This window comes from Oncorhynchus mykiss, chromosome 6 (genome assembly GCF_013265735.2).
Source record: "Oncorhynchus mykiss isolate Arlee chromosome 6, USDA_OmykA_1.1, whole genome shotgun sequence".
Lineage (NCBI taxonomy): Eukaryota > Metazoa > Chordata > Actinopteri > Salmoniformes > Salmonidae > Oncorhynchus > Oncorhynchus mykiss.
Window position 1 is genome coordinate 89,875,265 of NC_048570.1, and position 19,825 is coordinate 89,895,089.

Here is a 19,825-nt window from a genome sequence, read left to right on the forward strand (position 1 = left end):
CACAAACCTTGTCAAACATGGCTGCCTGGAACGTTATCTGGCCCCCCACTAAGCTTTGAAGGACCCACTTGACTTCCACTTCACTTGCCAGTGATCCTGTAGCTAACTGCATAATTTTCTATTCAGCGTGGCTAACGTTACATTGTAGCATGGCAAGGGTATGTTGTTTCCAAGCTAAATTGACTTACCTTACCTAATTAATGTTTAGGGGGTATATCACCTTTAATATTGCATATTTTTTATTTTACCTTTATTTAACTAGGCAAGTCAGTTAAGAACAAATTCTTATTTACAATGACAGCCTAGGAACAGTGGGTTAAATGCCTTGTTCAGGGGCAGAATGACAGATTTTTAGCTCAGGATTTGATCTTGCAACCTTTCTGTTACTAGTCCAACGCTCTAACCACTAGGCTACCTGCCGATAACATTCCATCAATGTAATTGTCTGCATAATTTTCAATCCCAATAATTTTTCTGTAAAGATATACAGTACCAGTCAAACGTTTGGACACACCTACTCATTCAAGGATTTTTCTTTATTTTTACTATTTTCCACATTGTAGAATGATAGTAGCCATGCTGGTTAAGTGTGCCATGAATTCTAAATAAATCTGACGATGTCACCAGCAAAGCACCATCACACTTCCTCCTCCATGCTTCACGGTAGGAACCACACATGCAGAGATAGATCACCTGCTCTGTGACAGAGGTTGGAACCAAAAATCTCAAATTTGGACAAGGACAGATTTCCACCGGTCTAATGTCCATTGCTCATGTCTCTTGGCCCAAGCAAGTCTTCTTATTATTGGTGTCCTTTAGTAGTGGTTTATTTGAAGCATTTCGAAACTACGAAATAGTTGGAATCATGTAGTAACCAAAACAGTGTGAAACAAATCTAAATATATTTGAGATTCTTCAAAGTAGCCACCATTTTCCTTGAGAGCTTTGCACACTCTTGGCATTATCTGCCAGTGTTTTCTGGACAGAAGTAATAAAGTGTTGTATCTGCAAAAATTCACTTCACCTCCGTCAGACTGGTCTTCCCTGGCTGCCTGACTCTGCTGAGATCCCTGTCACCATCTGATCCTCCTAAAACGAGTCATGACAAAGAATTACCTTGGTGTGCATTTATACATTATATTATCCCAGAATAGAATCACTGGTGCAATAATTGAAATTACTGTTATTCCAAGATCCCTGACTGTAGCTTTAAGCTTAACCTGCTGTCCTGTACCTACTGTAAGTCTACCCATCAATTCAAGATGGAACTATGAATTATTCACTGAATATACTGCAAAATTCACTGAGCTCTTCCCTGGCTGTTTGACCCTGCTGGGACCCCTGTCATCATCTGATCCTGCCAAAACATGATGAGCACTAGAAGGCTCAATTCCTGCGGGATGTCTGCGGTCGCGACAGAGATCATTGCGGTACTGTCAGCATTTTTCATGCTGCAGGCGGGAGCGGGCTGTCAGACAGACGATTTTGGGATGAAAATATTTTTCTTGTCCCACAGATTATTTTGAAAGGGTCCTCTCTGCTTTGTATGCGTTAGCCTACATATTGTATTAAAATCACAGTATTCGCATTTTTCACTCAGAATTCGCTGCTTCAACTTCAGTAACCTACCTCTCCAAGTTTGGCATAAGAGTTCAAGTGCGCCTTTTCATTTTCAATACGTATGGATTACCCATTTATTTGCCTGTAAATCGTCCTCCTAACGGGTAGGCTGTATCCTATAGGACTCTGCAAAACGTAACAGGTGTCGCTGTCCTCGTTCTCGCTGCCTCCAGTTCAGTAGCCATACCTGCCAGATCAGGTGCACATGTGGGCTCAATTAAATAGAGTAGGCTGGACGGAGAAGCACTGGACAGTTATCTTTACAAGAAAATGTACTTCCTAAATAGGCCTATGATTAGGTTATAGTTTACTACATTACCTAGAAATAGCCCTAAATATTGATCACCCATATTTCTCCGTCTTCCCACTGTTAAAAGGTAGGCTATAAAAATAGCTCAACAGAAAGTGCAAGTATCTGCGTCTCTGCTCTCTTCAATCTACATCTAGTATATTGGCTGTAATAGCCCAGTAATACAATGTAAGGGCCATGTGAGAATCTCTGGTAAGTTAACCTATTTCTTAAGTTATTTTGGCGCATTTTGATATGACCTATATAGGGTGCAAAATTGCTGGGACCGTGACTGGCAAGTGAACTGCGTCACATACGCTTAAAATAACATTATGGGACTGCGGTTTGGTTTGGGACCAGTTCTAGCGGTAGCGGCTGGGAGTTGGACAGAGAACCAGCGGGATTCTTCACTCAGACCTCTACTGTGCACCATGACAGTGAAGCCTGTAACGTCAGAAGCTGTTTTATTACTGTGTCCGTGTGGGAATAGTAGGGAATTAGCTAGGGAAACTGACAGATCAATACGTTACTTTGACATACTGACTAATACAACTCACATTGCACTGAAAATATCAACGTCAGAATATCAATCTTCAATCGATTGGCCGATGGTTTCATCGTTTGATTCAGATCTAGTTTGATTGAGGCAAAAAAATAATAGATCATTTAAGCCAACTTTTGGCCAGCTCTCTCTGAATAAACACTAGTTTAGGTTATTTTCTGTTTAAGTTAAACAGCAGTTACCATGTCAGCTATATCACACAACTAAAGTAGACAGTTTCTATTCATTTTAAAACTCGGTGAAAGAGCACAACGCGTACACTGCACTATGCTCGTCTCTACGGTGCTGTCCCAGCTGTCCTTCACACAGCCTGTCAGCCGCTCTGTGGAGTCCAGTCTCTCCAAACAGCCCACCCGACCACTCAGAGACGTCAGCATGGTCCTAAAGCACTCTGTTGGCCTTAATTGGTTCACATTCCAATTATAAAACTGTGCTGGGGGGGTGAAAGTTGTGCCCTTGGGAAATATCCATTCTCTCCAAGCCAGTAATGGTTAATGATTTGAGCACTGTAGTTGATTAGACTAAATTATATTGTGAGATTCCCTACTTGTTCATAAGAATGAAGTCATTACTAGAACGGCTGTGAACTAGAACGGCTGTGAACTATCAGGCCTGTATGATTATCCATTATCATTAAAGCAAGTTAAACGAGAACCGGTACTACTTTTCATTTACATTTTTCACACCAAATACAAACATAGGAACAAGAATTTACAGACACACCCAAACAACGACTACATCTCTGCTCACGCCCCCGTCCCTAGTGCCCCCGTCCCTAGTGCCCCCGTCCCTAGAGCCCCCGTCCCTAGTGCCCCCGTCCCTAGTGCCCCCGTCCCTAGAGCCCCCGTCCCTAGAGCCCCCGTCCCTAGTGCCCCCGTCCCTAGAGCCCCCGTCCCTAGAGCCCCCGTCCCTAGAGCCCCCGTCCCTAGTGCCCCCGTCCCTAGAGCCCCCGTCCCTAGAGCCCCCGTCCCTAGAGCCCCCGTCCCTAGTGCCCCCGTCCCTAGTGCCTGCGTTATTGTTTGCCACATGGCCTTAAATTGTACCGGTTTGTTTTCTCGGTCGTCCACGCATGTCAAGATGAGAAGAGACCCAACTGGCTGGATGATTATCTCACTACACTCCCACATGTCAAGATGAGAAGAGACCCAACTGGCTGGATGATTATCTCACTACACTCCCACATGTCAAGATGAGAAGAGACCCAACTGGCTGGATGATAATCTCACTACACTCCCACATGTCTTGAAATATGCAGACAGGTGGATGAAACATCACTTTACATTGTAATAATTCTGACAGACAATGTTGTAGCTCCGCCCATAATTCTTGGACTATAGCATTCCCAGAACGCATGGATTATTGAATCACTGTTAGTTTTAAGGCATGACACTGCCTTTGTTTATACTGGATGAAGCGTACATTTTTGTTACATTTTGTTTAACTAGTTATGCTTCAACTTTCCCTCCATCTTGTGCCAACATCAGTTGTTTTTAAATCTTGGTTCCAATAGTTTATATTTTTTTCTAAGAGATAGTCAGTTGGATCTGCTCTCTGTAAGGCTTACCTATTATATGAACATCCTATTCTGACTCAAATAAGATTTCCCCAAGCTTGCTCTGATCGAATCAACATTTCGTGATATGTAAGTTGCATGTATTTGAAACTACCTGTATTGGTCAGTCCAAAATTACTTTTGAATTCCCTCATGGAAATACATGCATTTCCTGTTACCAAGTTATGTTTTCTATGCCTTTAGTTTTCCATGTGGACCAACCAAGAGTTGTTCCATATGGTTGTGTTTTTAGGAAGTGATACTGGTTCATGTAGAATATGTTTCCTTCTCTTCTATATTATTATAGTGTTCTTAACTAAGAAGTTGATCACGTTCACAGCTTTATCCTTTGAAAATAGACACGAGTTAGCAGAGTTAGCCCATGTCATGTTAGGTCATTCTTCTACATGTTGCTTAACATTCTAACTGGTACAGAAGAACATAACATAAACATGTCCGTTGGTAAGGAGGAAACAAACTCTCGTACTGATAAGAACTACACTTCTGTTAAGGTCACATCTGTCACCTGATCCTTCTCATGCAGATTTCTACTGGAAGCTTTGGAGGACCTCGACACAAGCCTGCGGACACTAAATTCGAGGCTATTCGTAGTACGAGGCCAGCACACAGATGTCTTTCCAATACTTTTTAAGGTGAGGAAAGGTCAAATGAATGACCAAATCAGCTAGGATGACACATGTGGTATGTGTAGATAGGCTGAAAAGCACTCAGACAGACACATACACAGATCTCCACATCGCCCGTTTGTCTCATTCGCAGCGCTGCACTTGCTCGCTGAGCTATAGCCTCTCTAACTGCTTTGGCAATGAGTTCACACACCACTTCAATATGTCAGATTGCTTATGATACCCAGATGCAATGGTATTAAACTCTAAATGAAAGGCGGCGCAGGCTGCCTGCTGTAAGTCATGTACACTTTCTAGCCCTCACTGTGCACCTAGGCAACGCCATTAGTGTTCATATGATACACAACCATGTCAGTCCAAATGAGTTGAATTACAAGGCAGTTGTGTTTGTGCATGTCTTCTGTGAACCGCTACCTGGTAACACCCAGACAGACACCACTGTTGCAGTAGTCCGGATCGGGGTTCTGACTCAATAGTTAATGGATAAATGTTGGTGATGCTCCTCCTAGTCTAGGTGGGGATTTTTCAGCATTTTATTCAGACGCATATTTGCATAAAATATTCCGGTACGATCATTGACCTGTTTTTGAAAGGGCATGAATTATGCAAGAGCAGTAACTGGGTGCCTCGGTCGTGTACAGAGCACACACACACACACACACACACACACACACACACACACACACACACACTACACTTCATTACAGTTGTGTGCGGGTACATCAAAGCTGGGACTGAGAGACTGTTTAACAGCTTATAGCTCCAGGCCATCAAACTCTTAAAACAGTCACCACTAGTCTTAGTTACTGTTCTAGCAAACCTGATGGCCGAATGTTAAAGAACGTCTAGAAGCTCGAGAGCACCCATACCTGCTGATCTATAAGTGATGTCTCCGTAATCTAGCATGGGTAGGATGGTCATCCGAATCAGGGTTAGTTTGGCAGCTGGGGTGAAAGGGGAGTGAATTCGATAGAGGGACAAAAGTATATATTTAACTTTAGCCTGCAGCATTGATATGTGCTGAGAGAAGGACAGTGCACCGTCAAGCCATACGCTGAAAGTACTTGTATGAGGTGACTACCTGCTCTAAACCCTCAGAGGTAGTAATAACACCTGTGGGAAGAGGGGCATTCTTCTTACCACACCACATGACCTTTGTTTTGGAGGTGTTCAGAACAAGGTTAAGGGAAGAGAAAGCTTGTTGGACACTAAGAAAGCTTTGTTGTAGAGCACTTAGCACAACATCTGGGGAGGGGCCAGCTGAGTATAAGACTGTATCATCTGCATATAAATGGATGAGAGAGCTTCCTACTGCCTGAGCTATGTTGTTGATGTAAATTGAGAAGAGCGTGGGGCCTAGGATTGAGGCTTGGGGTACTCCCTTGATGACAGACAGTGGCTGAGACAGCCGATTTTCTGACTTTATACACTGCACTCTTTGAGAGAGGTAGTTAGAAGGTAGTTAGAAAACCAGGCCAAAGACCCATCAGAGACACCAATTCTCCTTAGCCTGCCCACAAGAATGGAATCAAAAGCTTTGGCCAAGTCAATAAAAATAGCAGTACAATATTGCTTAGTATAAAGGGCAATGTTGACATCATTGAGGACCTTTAAGTTTGCAGTGACACATCCATAACCTGAGTCGAAACCAGATTGCATACCTGAGAGAATACCATAGACATCAAGAAAGCCAGTCAGTTGATTATTGACAAGTTTTTCCAACACTTTTGTTGAACAGGGCATAATAGAAATAGGCCTATAACAGTTAGGATCAGCTTGATCTCCCCCTTTAAATAAAGGACGAACTGTGGCTGCCTTCCAAGCAATGGGAACCTCCCCAGAAAGGAGAGATAGGCTTGGTGATGATAGGGGCAGCAACCCTAAAGAAGAAAGGGTCTAAACCATCTGACCCAGATGTTTTTTTGGGGTCAAGTTTAAGGAGCTCCTTTAGCACCTCGGACTCAGTGACTGCCTGCAGGGGGAAAGTTTGTAGCGGGGCAGGGGAAAAAGAGGGAAAAGCATCGGTGATAGTCGCATTAGAAGGTGTGGGAGATGAGGAAATGTTATACGGGCAAGGAGGCATGGCTGAGTCAAATAGGAATCCTGACTTAATGAAGTGGTGATTAAAGAGCTCAGCCATGTGCTTCTTGTCAGTAACAACCACATCATCAACATTAAGGGACATGGGCAGCTGTGATGAGGAGGGTTTATTCTCCAGGTCTTTAACCATTTTCCAGAACTTCTTGGGGTTGGACCCACAGAGAGAGAACTGCTCCTTAAAGTAACTAACTTTGGCCTTCTGGATAGCTTGAATGCACTAATTTCTAGTTTGCCTGAACGAGAGCCAGTCAGCCTGAGTATGTGTGTGCCGAGCCTTTTGCAAAATGCAATTCTTGAGGTGGAGTAACTCTGCAAGATCACGGTCGAACCAGAAGCTGAAACCTGTTTTTAACTCATTTTCTTCATGGGGGCGTGTCTGTTATCAGTACCACTGAAAATATCAAAAAAGAAGGTCCAAGCGTCTTCAACAAAGGGTATCCGGCTGATTCTATACCAGTTGACGGAGGCCAGTTCATGAAGGAAGGCTTGCTCATTAGTTTTTTAGCAAGCGTCTATGACAAATCAGGACAGGTCTTTTCACTGAGCAGCCATTACGAACACAGGCTGTAAAACAGTGATCACAAAGGTCATTACAGAAAACACCTGATCTAAGACCACTCTCTACCCCACCACCAAAATGACCCCCGCTTTCCCCTTCCAGGAGTGGAATGTCACCTGGCTGACCTTCGAGTACGACTCAGAGCCAGCCCTATGGGACGGAGCGCGACGCCACCATCCTGAAGATGGCACAGGAGTTTGGTGTGGAGACCCACGTCAGAAATTCCCACACACTCTACAAACTGGCCAGGTCAGAGTTAATTTTATCTCCTCATGACACCACTTAGCACCGCACCACCAGCTTAGTGGCAAAGCTCTGGTTTGAAGTTCCCAATTAGACACAGATCTAGGATCAGCTTACCATCCCCACAACTTAACTGTAACCATTTGGAGGGGAATGCTAGACTGACCTCAGATCAGTGTTTAGGAGCAACTTAATCCACCCGTGCTGTCTGAGGGGCTGCTCTCATTTGATATTAGTTGACTGTTTGTCTGTAGTGGAGCTTTGCACACCTGTATTGGTGGGGCTGGTGATGAGAGGAGATTCAGGCTGATAGTGTGTCTGGTGATGAGGGGAGATTCAGGCTGATAGTGGGTCTGGTGATGAGGGGAGATTCAGGCTGATAGTGGGTCTGGTGGAGAGAAGGAAGTGCGAGGGAGAGAAGGAAGTGCGAGGAGGAAGAGTACTATAGGAAATAGTGATGGGGAAGAAATCGATAGTTACAGTGCATTGGGAAAGCATTCAGACCCCTTGACTTTTTCCACATTTTGTTGTGTTACAGTCTTATTCTAAAATAGATCACATCTTTTTTTCCCTCATCAATCTACAGACAATACCCCATAATGACAAAGCAAAAACAGGTTTTAGAAACGGAAATATCACATTTACATAAGTATTCAGACCCTTTACTCAGTACTTTGTTGAAGCACCTTTGGCAGTGATTACAGCATCGAGTCTTCTTGGGTATGATACTACAAGCTTGGCAGACCTGTATTCTGGGAGTTTCTCCCATTCTTCTCTGCAGATCCTCTCAATCTCTGTCAGATTGGATGGGGAGCGTTCCTGCACAGCTATTTTCAGGTCTCTCGAGATGTTAGATAGGCTTCAAGTCCGGGCTCTGACTTGGCCACTCAAGGACATTCAGAGACTTGTCCCAAAGCCACTCCTGGGTTGTCTTGGATGTGTGCTTAGGGTAGTTGTCCTGTTGGAAGGTGAACCTTCGCCCCAGTCTGAGGTTCTGAGCAGTCTAGAGCAGGTTTTCGTTAAGGAGCTCTCTGTACTTTTCTCCATTCATCTTTGCCTCGATCCTGACTCGTCTCCCCAAAGCATGGTGCTACCACCACCATGCTTCACTGTAGGGATGGTGCCAAGTTTCCTCCAGACGTTATGATTCAGGCCAAATAGTTCAATCTTGGTTTCATCAGACCAGAGAATCTTGTTTCTCATGGTCTGAGAGTCTTTAGGTACCTTTTGGCAAACTCCAAGTGGGCCGTCATGTGCCTTTGATTGGTGCAGTGCTGCATAGATGGTTGTCCTTCTGGAAGGTTTCCTATCTCCACAGAGGAACTCTAGAGCTCTGTCAGAGTGACCATCGGGTTCTTGGTCACCTCCCTGACGAAGGCCCTTCTCCTCCAATTGCTCAGTAGGGCCGGGCGGCCAGCTCTAGGAAGAGTCTTCGTTCCAAATTTCTTCCATTTAAGAATAATGGAGGCTACTGTGTTCTTGCTGACCTTCAATGCTGCAGACATGTTTTGGTAGCCTTTCTCAGATCTGTGCCTCGACACAATCCTGTCTTGGAGCTCTACGGATAATTCCTTCGACCTCATGGTGTGGTTTTTGCTCTGACATGCACTGTCAACTGTATGACCTTGTATAGACAGGTATGTGCCTTTCCAAATCATGTCCAATCAATTGAATTTTCCACAGGTGAACTCCAATCAAGTTGTAGAAACATCTCCAAGGATGATCAATGGAAACAGAATGCACCTGGCTCAATTTCGAGTCTCATTGCAAAGGGTCTGAATACTTATGTCAATAAGGTATTTCTGTATTTACAATTTAATTACATTATTTTTTTTTACTATTTTCTACATTGTAGAATAATAGTGAAGAAATCAAAACTATGAAATAACACATATGGAATCATGTAGTAACCATTTTTGTTTTAAACAAATCCAAATATATTGTAGATTTCCGATTCTTCAAAGTAGCCACCCTTGCATGGCTGAGAGAAAGCCAAGTGTGTGCAAAGCTGTCATCAAGGCTACTTTGAAGAATCTCAAATATAAAATATATTTGGATTTGTATAAAAAAATAAAATAAAAAAATGTGTTACTACATGATTCCATATGTGTTATTTCATAGTTGTGATATCTCCACTATTATTCTGCAATGTAGAAAACAATAAAGAAAAACCCTGGAATGAGTAGCTGTCCAAACTGTTGACTGGAGCGGAATATATTAAAACAATGTTTTCTTTGCTACTGTAGGTAGCAGTAGCTAGCGTTGGTCAGCGGTACATTAGCTAGCGTTGGTCAGCGGTACCTGTGCCAAAACTCTGGTGTTTATAATCCTACCGCTTGTTTCCCATCTTAATTGGTAAGCCAGTTTTGTTTCATCGTGCTCTCTCTCGTCTCTCTGCAGCAGACATACAGTGAGCAACATGTTTGGAACATCAAATCTTAGTATTCGAATCGTAATACATATAGAATCGTGAGAATAGCAATACATATCATAACAGCACTTAAATATCGTGATAGTATCGTGATAATATCGTGAGATCCCTTGGCAATTCCCAGTCCTAATGGGAAAGGCTAGGTTAGATGAGAGAAGATGTAGGGAGAGGGGAAGTTGTACTTCTCTTGTTGACGTGAAGGGAGACCCTGCCCACTGCAACAACGACGACAACAAAGTCAACCCTCGCGTGACGTCTTTTCTCTTCCCCTGTTGATCCAGAACAAGGGCACACACACACTGTCAATTACACAGTCTCATACCCAGCCTGATAATCTCCCCTTACTGGTTGTGAGAGAGGATGACACACTACACAACATGTGCTGAGAGGAGCTCTGCAGCAGTCAGCCATGGTGGACAGCATGTGCTGAGGGGAGCTCTGCAGCAGTCAGCCATGGTGGACAGCATGTGCTGAGGGGAGCTCTGCAGCAGTCAGCCATGGTGACAGCATGTGCTGAGGGGAGCTCTGCAGCAGTCAGCCATGGTGGACAGCGTGTGCTGAGGGGAGCTCTGCAGCAGTCAGCCATGGTGGACAACATGTGCTGAGGGGAGCTCTGCAGCAGTCAGCCATGGTGGACAGCGTGTGCTGAGGGGAGCTCTGCAGCAGTCAGCCATGGTGACAGCATGTGCTGAGGGGAGCTCTGCAGCAGTCAGCCATGGTGGACAGCATGTGCTGAGGGGAGCTCTGCAGCAGTCAGCCATGGTGGACAGCATGTGCTGAGGGGAGCTCTGCAGCAGTCAGCCATGGTGGACAGCATGTGCTGAGGGGAGCTCTGCAGCAGTCAGCCATGGTGACAGCATGTGCTGAGGGGAGCTCTGCAGCAGTCAGCCATGGTGGACAGCATGTGCTGAGGGGAGCTCTGCAGCAGTCAGCCATGGTGGACAACATGTGCTGAGGGGAGCTCTGCAGCAGTCAGCCATGGTGGACAGCATGTGCCTGCCTAGCGCCAGACAAGGCGTCTCTGTCCTGTTAGAGTGATGCCCGGTGTTCCTGCTCTATCTGTCTACAGCATAATATATTTCAGTCTGTTTTTCTTACTGCAGTAGGACTTCTGAAAAAGATTGGTTTAGTCTGAGCTATTCTCTGATCTGTATATCTGATGACTTCCATTGCTCTCCCTTTCTCATTCTCTGCATTTGAGTCTTTCGCTCTCTCTCTCTTCAGATCCAGCATAAATTGGCTCTTAAGAACTCCAAAGCTTCTCATTTATAGACTGTGTTTAATATAATGGAGAAGGGATGGGTAGAGCCAGTCTGCATTACTGATACTGTTGTATAAGGGCTGAGGCAGTAAAGGTTGACCCTCCCTCCTCCATTATATTAAACACAGTCTATAACCGTTATAAAGGACAAGGTTTGGAGTTCTTAAGAGCCAATTTATGCTCGATCTGAAAATGTGGTCAGAGGCGCCGTACTATGGATCGTTTGACGCAATGGTGGAGCCTCCGGAGGCATGAAAAGGCCCAATCTAGTTCCATACCACATGCCGTACACCTCCCAAATGTTGTAACAATGTAGAGAGCTCCTGTATAGCTCCGCATTGACATGATTGGTTGACGGTAGGCGAGGGTGGCAGGTCCTGTTTTAACACAAACTCACTTCCTTGACAACATCCTTCACGACAGCTCTGCGCTGCTCAGCAATGCCCAAGAAGTATGAATGCCCTGACTTCTGCAGAGGCCATATCACAGTAAATGCTGCACAGCCATTGAAGACTGTCGTTTTTCAAAAGTGTTTTTTCCTGTTGGCGTCCCAGAACATCAGTCATTCATCACGTATCTTGCAGAAAACCTACAAGCCATCTGAGTCCCCCCAAAACACCTACAATAGTTTACCAGGATTACATTTCCTTGGTAAGCTTTTTCGATGTCCCAGGCACAGCTATTAGTAATCTGAATGTCCTGAATTATGTTGACTTGTAAATGCTGCTACTGTAGCCGTGCCGCTGGGCTAATTAAAAAACTGTGACCTTCAGTGATGCAGACTTGGGTATTAACTGTGATTACACACTGGCACAGCACATGCTGCATCTGTTGTACTGAGGTAAACAACAAATTGGTTCAAAACGTTTCCCTCTCCTGTGTGTGTGTGTGTGTCTGTGTGCACGCTTGATTCCCTTCCCCAAACTTCCTGTCCTCAGAACAGGACTGTCTGTTTACAAAAGGTTCCCTCTGTGTTTCATTATAACCCTTGGCTGCCATTGTGGCTCTGTGAAGGAATGGAGACGTTTCCAGGGGCTGAGATGCCAGATGCCAGGAAATACTCTTAAAATGACTGTTTATCTACTGTACCAGTCAAAAGTATGGGCACACCTACTCATTCCAGGGTTTTCCTTTATTTTTTACTATTTTCTACATTGTAGAATAATTGTGTAGACATCCAAGCTATGAAATAACACATGGAATCATGTAGTAACCAGAAAAGTGTTAAACAAATCAACATTTATTTTTGATTTGAGATTCTTCCAAGTAACCACCCTTTGCCTTGATGACAGCTTTGCACACTCTTGGAATCCTGTCAACCAGCTCAACGAGGGCTTTGCTTTGAAAAAGTTATATCAGCAGTTCAGAGCAATGAAGCAGTACCCCCCATTAATATTCATTATAGCACACTCTTAATAATATATTTTGGTTTGTTTAACACTTTCTTTGGGTACAATGTAGAAAATAGTAAAAATAAAGAATGCCCGAATGAGTAGGTGTCCAGACCTTTGACTGGTACTGTACATTTTGGGGAAGACTGGAACAGACTCTGGTCTGTCCCCCTCCTTACAGGAACATACTCTGGTCTGTCCCCCTCCTTACAGGAACAGACTCTGGTCTGTCCCCCTCCTTACAGGAACAGTCTCTGGTCTGTCCCCCTCCTTACAGGAACAGACTCTGGTCTGTCCCCCTCCTTACAGGAACAGACTCTGGTCTGTCCCCTTCCTTACAGGAACAGACTCTGGTCTGTCCCCCTCCTTACAGGAACAGACTCTGGTCTGTCCCCCTCCTTATGAATCCAGGATGTGGCCTTTTGTTAAAAAATCTTAGAGGCAAAAACGGATCGGAAAAAAATCTAATTCAGACGAGGGCTTTGCTTTGAAAAAGTTATATCAGCAGTTCAGAGCAATGAAGCAGTACCTCCCATTAATATTCATTATAGCACACTGTAGTAAAACTTCTGCAACGAAAAGTTCAGGTAGTCCCTCCCTGTTTCAGTCCATTTTCTTCCATTTGGTACAGTAACTAATGAATACAACCTGGTTAGTGAACACCTGTGGTTTCTCTGTTCTAGGATCACTGAGATGAACAACGACATGCCCCCGCTGACCTTCAAGTGCTTTCAGGCCATCGTCCACCGGCTGGAGCTGCCCAAGAAGCCCCTCCCCACTGTTACCCGACAACAGATGGACTGCTGCCAGACAGGTATCGCGGCCAATCATGATGAGCGTTACGGAGTGCCCTCCCTCGATGAACTAGGTGAGGGACGTGTGTGTGTGTGTGTGTGTGTGTGTGTGTGTGTGTGTGTGTGTGTGTGTGTGTGTGTGTGTGTGTGTGTGTGTGTGTGTGTGTTTTGGTATCTCTCATCATCGTCTGCTAGTGATGATAAATCGGTTTGATTTTTAATGGAATTTGACAACAACAAAAAATTATCGGGCAGGTTTTAAGACTCACTGCTTTGGTCCTGCTGCGTGGAGGGGCGGGGAGACTGAGGCACTGGAGAGACTGAACAATCATATGGACAAAAAGGTGAGTCACCTGATCTGGGTGTATCCAGGCCTGGCATAGTGACCAGTCGGCCAAGGCTCCCTGGCCACCTCGATCACAAACACTGAAGATAAAGTTGGTGTGGATGCTTCTTCATGTATTTTTCCTTATTATCAACCTACAGTATGTTTTTGTAGACACACATAGAGACAAGGTAGAAACCTTCTCCTGGAGAGGTGTGTTTTCTGCTCTTGGTCCAATCTAACACCTGATTCTACTAATCAGCTTCTCATGGTGACCTTGATGATGATGATGATGATGATTAGCTGTGTGTTAGAGCAGGGCTGCAGCAAAGACCTGCACAACCAAAGACTCCCAGAGGAGGGTTAGTTTTCACCACCTAACCAGACCCTCATCTGAGAGTCTATCTCTCTCTATCTGCTCATTACTGGGGTATCTTCAGTAGGAACCAAACAGAACCAAACGGGGAGGGACCTACCTGAATTTGTCCAATACAAACTAGTTCTCATTTTCTATTATTTTTTTTGCCAAAAAAGAGGATTGGTGACCACTTTGTTATTGTTTCAGTTAAGTACTCTAACTGTAATAATGTTGTATCTCTATTTGTTACATGTGTTGAAGAGGGGTTTGTTTGTCTGTGTGTCTGTGTCTGTGTGTGTGTCTGTGTGTGAGCTTTTTTGTGTTTGAGCATTGGTTTAGTCCTAGGTGACTTGGTCATATCTAGATGGGGTACAGCTTTTGTCAAATTGACGTCAAAAGTTTAAATGTTTTGCATTTTAGCTAACCCTTACCCTTTTCCTAACCTTAACCTAATTCTCCTAACCTTAACCTAATTCTCCTAACCTTAACCTAATTCCCCTAACCTTAACCTAATTCTCCTAACCTTAACCTAATTCTCCTAACCTTAACCTAATTCTCCTAACCTTAACCTAATTCTCCTATCCTTAACCTAATTCCCCTAACCTTAACCTAATTCTCCTAACCTTAACCTAATTCTCCTAACCTTAACCTAATTCTCCTATCCTTAACCTAATTCCCCTAACCTTAACCTAATTCTCCTAACCGTAACCTAATTCCCCTAACCTTAACCTAATTCTCCTAACCTTAACCTAATTCTCCTTACCTGCTAGGAAGAGTCAATTTTGACAAAAGCTGTATCCCTTCTGGACAAGCAGGTGTCTGTTAAACCAGGAGCTGGTTTATTAGCGTTATATTTCTATATGTGATGTATTGCAGGTGTTTGAGGAGCTGCTCCTGGATGCAGACTGGAGTGTGAACGCAGGCAGCTGGATGTGGGCTCTCCTGCAGCTCCTTCTTCCAGCAGTTCTTCCACTGCTACTGTCCTGTAGACTTCGGCCGGAGGTCTGACCCCAGCGGAGACTACATTAGGTACACACAGAGCGCACACACAGGCTGTTCAATCCCCACAAGCCCCTCTACAGTAGTGTACTTGACAGATTCTCTCGTTGAACACCCGAGCAGAGCTGCCAGGACGTCAGTCAGATTCACCTGGTTGGGAAACTATTTGACGGCTAGATGTTTTTCTATCGGTCGACTGACAGATTGATATGAATTGCTCTGTGTTGCATTGCTCTCCCCTTGAGCTAGTTTATGGTTGTGTAACGTCATGCAATTACATGGCTGGTAGCGTAACAGTCAGCCTTATCCCTCATGCAACATCTAACATCAATGTGTGTGTGTGTCAAGACCCACTTCTCTGATTCAGCCATGTTTTATGTTATTACCAAGGATCTATTCTAAACATAACTCTGGCAGTAACATTATTTTATGTTATTACCAAGGATCTATTCTAAATGTAACTCTGGCAGTAACATTGTTTTATGTTATTACCAAGGATCTATTCTAAAAGTAACTCTGGCAGTAACATTGTTTTATGTTATTACCAAGGATCTATTCTAAAAGTAACTCATTTCATATCTGAACCCAGCCCACTAAACTGTAACTGACCTGCAGTCATTTCACATATGAACCCAGCCCACTAAACTGTAACTAACCTGCAGTCATTTCACATATGAACCCAGCCCACTAAACTGTAACTAACCTGCAGTCAATTTCATTTCTGAACCCAGGCCACTAAACTGTAACTAACCTGCAGTCATTTCATTTCTGAACCTAGGCCACTAAACTGTAACTGACCTGCAGTCATTTCATATCTGAACCCAGGCTACTAAACTGTAACTAACCTGCAGTCATTTCATATCTGAACCCAGGCCACTAAACTGTAACTGACCTGCAGTCATTTCATATCTGAACCCAGGCCACTAAACTGTAACTGACCTGGCTGAGTGTGTTGCATGCTACATCCTAGCCAGCTAACCCAGCGGAGAGCCTTGTGGGTAAAGTGTGTTGCATGGTGCATCCTAGCCAGCTAACCCAGCAGAGAGCCTGTGGGTAAAGTGTGATTTATTTAAACCGGACCTGACAGAATGCCCATTAGAACTTAATGTTACGATTCCAAGGGGGGTCATTTGATCTAGTGCTAAAGTGATTGCAGGTTGGTAGAAACCAGAGATTTACCAGATACTCTGTTGAAAAGTGATGCAGTTTAGAAAATGGGAGGCATAATAAGATTGGAGTGTTGACTGTGAATTGCATCAGGAAACCTGTTTTGTATTCAGCTACACATCTTTTTTTCCCCCAGACTGTTGATGCACCTGGACTCAACGCTGATTGGAGGGAGAGCCCTCCACACACAGCCCTGCGTCATTCCCCGTTTCTCCTCATCCGCGGGTTCATCGACTGTCAGTAGCCGCCATCAAAACCTGCAGAAACAACCCAGGCAGCGAAACAAACCTCAGTTGGTAGTTAGATCTGCAGTAATGGTAGAACGATGCCCACCACCAATACCATATGAACCTGTCAACAAGGCTTCAGTGCTATATAGGCTGTTGATCAAGCTGTTTCCCTCAGTACTGCTGACATTTTCCTGCTGTGTTTTATTTAGACAATCAGTAACCATTTTTATATTGATAAGTGTGATCAGTTCAGTCTCCAAGGTGTGTGTGTGTGTGTGTGTGTGTGTGTGTGCGTGTGCGTGTGTGTGTGTGTGTGTGTGTGTGTGTGTGTGTGTGTGTGTGTGGTTATATTCTGTACTGGTGTGGTTTGGGGCTAGGGGAAGCCTCACCCTGCAGCTGTGTATCTTTGACAAAGCATATGAAGGGAATCCTAATGGGTAATATGTGACACCCCTGTCGCGTGCCTCAGTTTGCACTTAGAGTATTTGACTCACTTCCTTGTTTGTCAAAATAACATCTCACAAAGTTATATTTTGGCGGTGAACTGTCACTTTCAGTCTGCATAAAGCACTTTATTACGTGTTCCATCACCACTACTTGTTGAAAACAGACTTGTTGGTGTGAGTATCTGTGGCAGGGTGTGGGTATCTGTGGCAGGGTGTGAGTATCTGTGGCAGGGTGTGAGTATCTGTGGCAGGGTGTGAGTATCTGTGGCAGGGTGTGGGTATCTGTGGCAGGGTGTGAGTATCTGTGGCAGGGTGTGAGTATCTGTGGCAGGGTGTGAGTATCTGTGGCAGGGTGTGGGTATCTGTGGCAGGGTGTGGGTATCTGTGGCAGGGTGTGAGTATCTGTGGCAGGGTGTGAGTATCTGTGGCAGGGTGTGAGTATCTGTGGCAGGGTGTGAGTATCTGTGGCAGGGTGTGGGTATCTGTGGCAGGGTGTGGGTATCTGTGGCAGGGTGTGAGTATCTGTGGCAGGGTGTGAGTATCTGTGGCAGGGTGTGAGTATCTGTGGCAGGGTGTGAGTATCTGTGGCAGGGTGTGGGTATCTGTGGCAGGGTGTGAGTATCTGTGGCAGGGTGTGGGTATCTGTGGCAGGGTGTGGGTATCTGTGGCAGGGTGTGAGTATCTGTGGCAGGGTGTGAGTATCTGTGGCAGGGTGTGGGTATCTGTGGCAGGGTGTGAGTATCTGTGGCAGGGTGTGGGTATCTGTGGCAGGGTGTGGGTATCTGTGGCAGGGTGTGAGTATCTGTGGCAGGGTGTGAGTATCTGTGGCAGGGTGTGAGTATCTGTGGCAGGGTGTGAGTATCTGTGGCAGGGTGTGAGTATCTGTGGCAGGGTGTGAGTATCTGTGGCAGGGTGTGAGTATCTGTGGCAGGGTGTGAGTATCTGTGGCAGGGTGTGGGTATCTGTGGCAGGGTGCGAGTATCTGTGGCAGGGTGCGAGTATCTGTGGCAGGGTGTGAGTATCTGTGGCAGGGTGTGAGTATCTGTGGCAGGGTGTGAGTATCTGTGGCAGGGTGTGAGTATCTGTGGCAGGGTGTGAGTATCTGTGGCAGGGTGTGAGTATCTGTGGCAGGGTGTGAGTATCTGTGGCAGGGTGTGAGTATCTGTGGCAGGGTGTGAGTATCTGTGGCAGGGTGTGAGTATCTGTGGCAGGGTGTGAGTATCTGTGGCAGGGTGTGAGTATCTGTGGCAGGGTGTGAGTATCTGTGGCAGGGTGTGAGTATCTGTGGCAGGGTGTGAGTATCTGTGGCAGGGTGTGAGTATCTGTGGCAGGGTGTGAGTATCTGTGGCAGGGTGTGGGTATCTGTGGCAGGGTGTGGGTATCTGTGGCAGGGTGTGGGTATCTGTGGCAGGGTGTGGGTATCTGTGGCAGGGTGTGGGTATCTGTGGCAGGGTGTGAGTATCTGTGGCAGGGTGTGAGTATCTGTGGCAGGGTGTGGGTATCTGTGGCAGGGTGTGAGTATCTGTGGCAGGGTGTGAGTATCTGTGGCAGGGTGTGAGTATCTGTGCTGACTCAGCACAGAGTTTTTTGTTCACCATGAAGCAGTGTGAACCAGTAACAAACACCTTTTTAACACTATCGTACCGACCCAAACTGCTGGCTCTGAGCACATTGTCCTTTTCAGCATGGTGCCATCAAATATGGTGTGTTCATGACCAGGCCAGCTCAGTACAGCTTGGTTGGTCTCGGCCCAGTTCGGGTCAGTAGTGTGAAAAGCCTGTAACAGTGCTGTTGTTCCCAGTCCCATATAGAGGTAATCTGCTATTGTGCCTGCAGTATAAATGAAGGAAAGGGTCAAATATAAACCATATTAATTCATCTGTGTTTTACTAACTACGCAGTTAAATTGATCTACAAGTTCTATCAATGAGTTCTGATGTGAAATGATTTGTTTATTGATCTGTCAAATAGCACAAGGGATTGTGCCGAGTATAGCAATTAATTGTTGAATCATATCAATGGATCTTCACAGAGACACGTATAGAGTTTATTATATATATGTTCTATAAAAAACTACCTTTAGATATGTCTCTGGTTCCATCATTGCTTCAACGCTAAAGAGTCACTGTGTTCGAGACATGAGTCAAAACTAATGTCATGAGTCTGTTTCAGCAGTCTGTGCTGGACCCGTCAATGTGTTGTCGTCCGATGTAACCTCAAGTCACTCTGTCATATATTTACCTTTCTTCTCCTACCCCTCATGGCTAGTCATTTTATCTTTCTTTTTTTTAATGGATGTACTCTAAATCAATTTGTGCTTTGACTTAAATTTGTAAAAGTGTAAAATGTGTTTTTCCTAATTAGATGCTGTTTCTATACGTAACCACCAGGTGTCTCTTGTCTTCTGAAAGGGAATGTTAAGCCATTACCATATTGCTTAAAGGGATGGTCCACTCAAAATAAAATATACGTGATTTTTCCATTTACCTCGGCTGTAGTCGATTCCCGAAGACTGTTTTTGGATAAGGCATTTGAAAAGTCTGTATTCCTCAGATGTACACAAGGGTGGAAGAGTTACTGGCTAGGGTTTGTAATTTATAGTACATCAAGTATAGGGGGGGTTTCTTTGGTTTCTTTTCAACCTTCACTGGAACTAGGAGGCAAAATGTCCATTAAACCTAATGGTTCTGGTCCCTATGGTCAGTTAAAATCTTAACTCCCAGTCCCATCTGGATGCAATGCCTGGAAAAAGAGTTTCTCTTGTTACATGGGAACTGTATTCAAGCCAGGTAATGAAAAACAAACAGTGATTTGCAATGAGCTGTGCAGTGCCTGTCCGCCCCATCGCCTG

At 44.8% G+C, this 19,825-nt stretch overlaps 1 long non-coding RNA gene and 1 pseudogene across 2 annotated transcripts; both read left to right on the forward strand.

Annotated features, from left to right (window-relative positions):
- Window positions 1–1,820: 1,820 nt before the first annotated feature.
- On the forward strand, window positions 1,821–4,671 carry LOC118965089. Of its 2 annotated transcripts, none has more exons than XR_005052423.1 (3): window positions 1,821–1,997; window positions 3,549–3,730; window positions 4,568–4,671. It is a non-coding gene; the product is annotated as an uncharacterized LOC118965089 (long non-coding RNA). The 2 variants fall into 2 exon arrangements; XR_005052424.1 differs by having other exon boundaries at window positions 1,987–2,122.
- Window positions 4,672–7,407: 2,736 nt separating this feature from the next.
- On the forward strand, window positions 7,408–17,263 carry LOC118965053 (annotated as a pseudogene).
- Window positions 17,264–19,825: the final 2,562 nt, after the last annotated feature.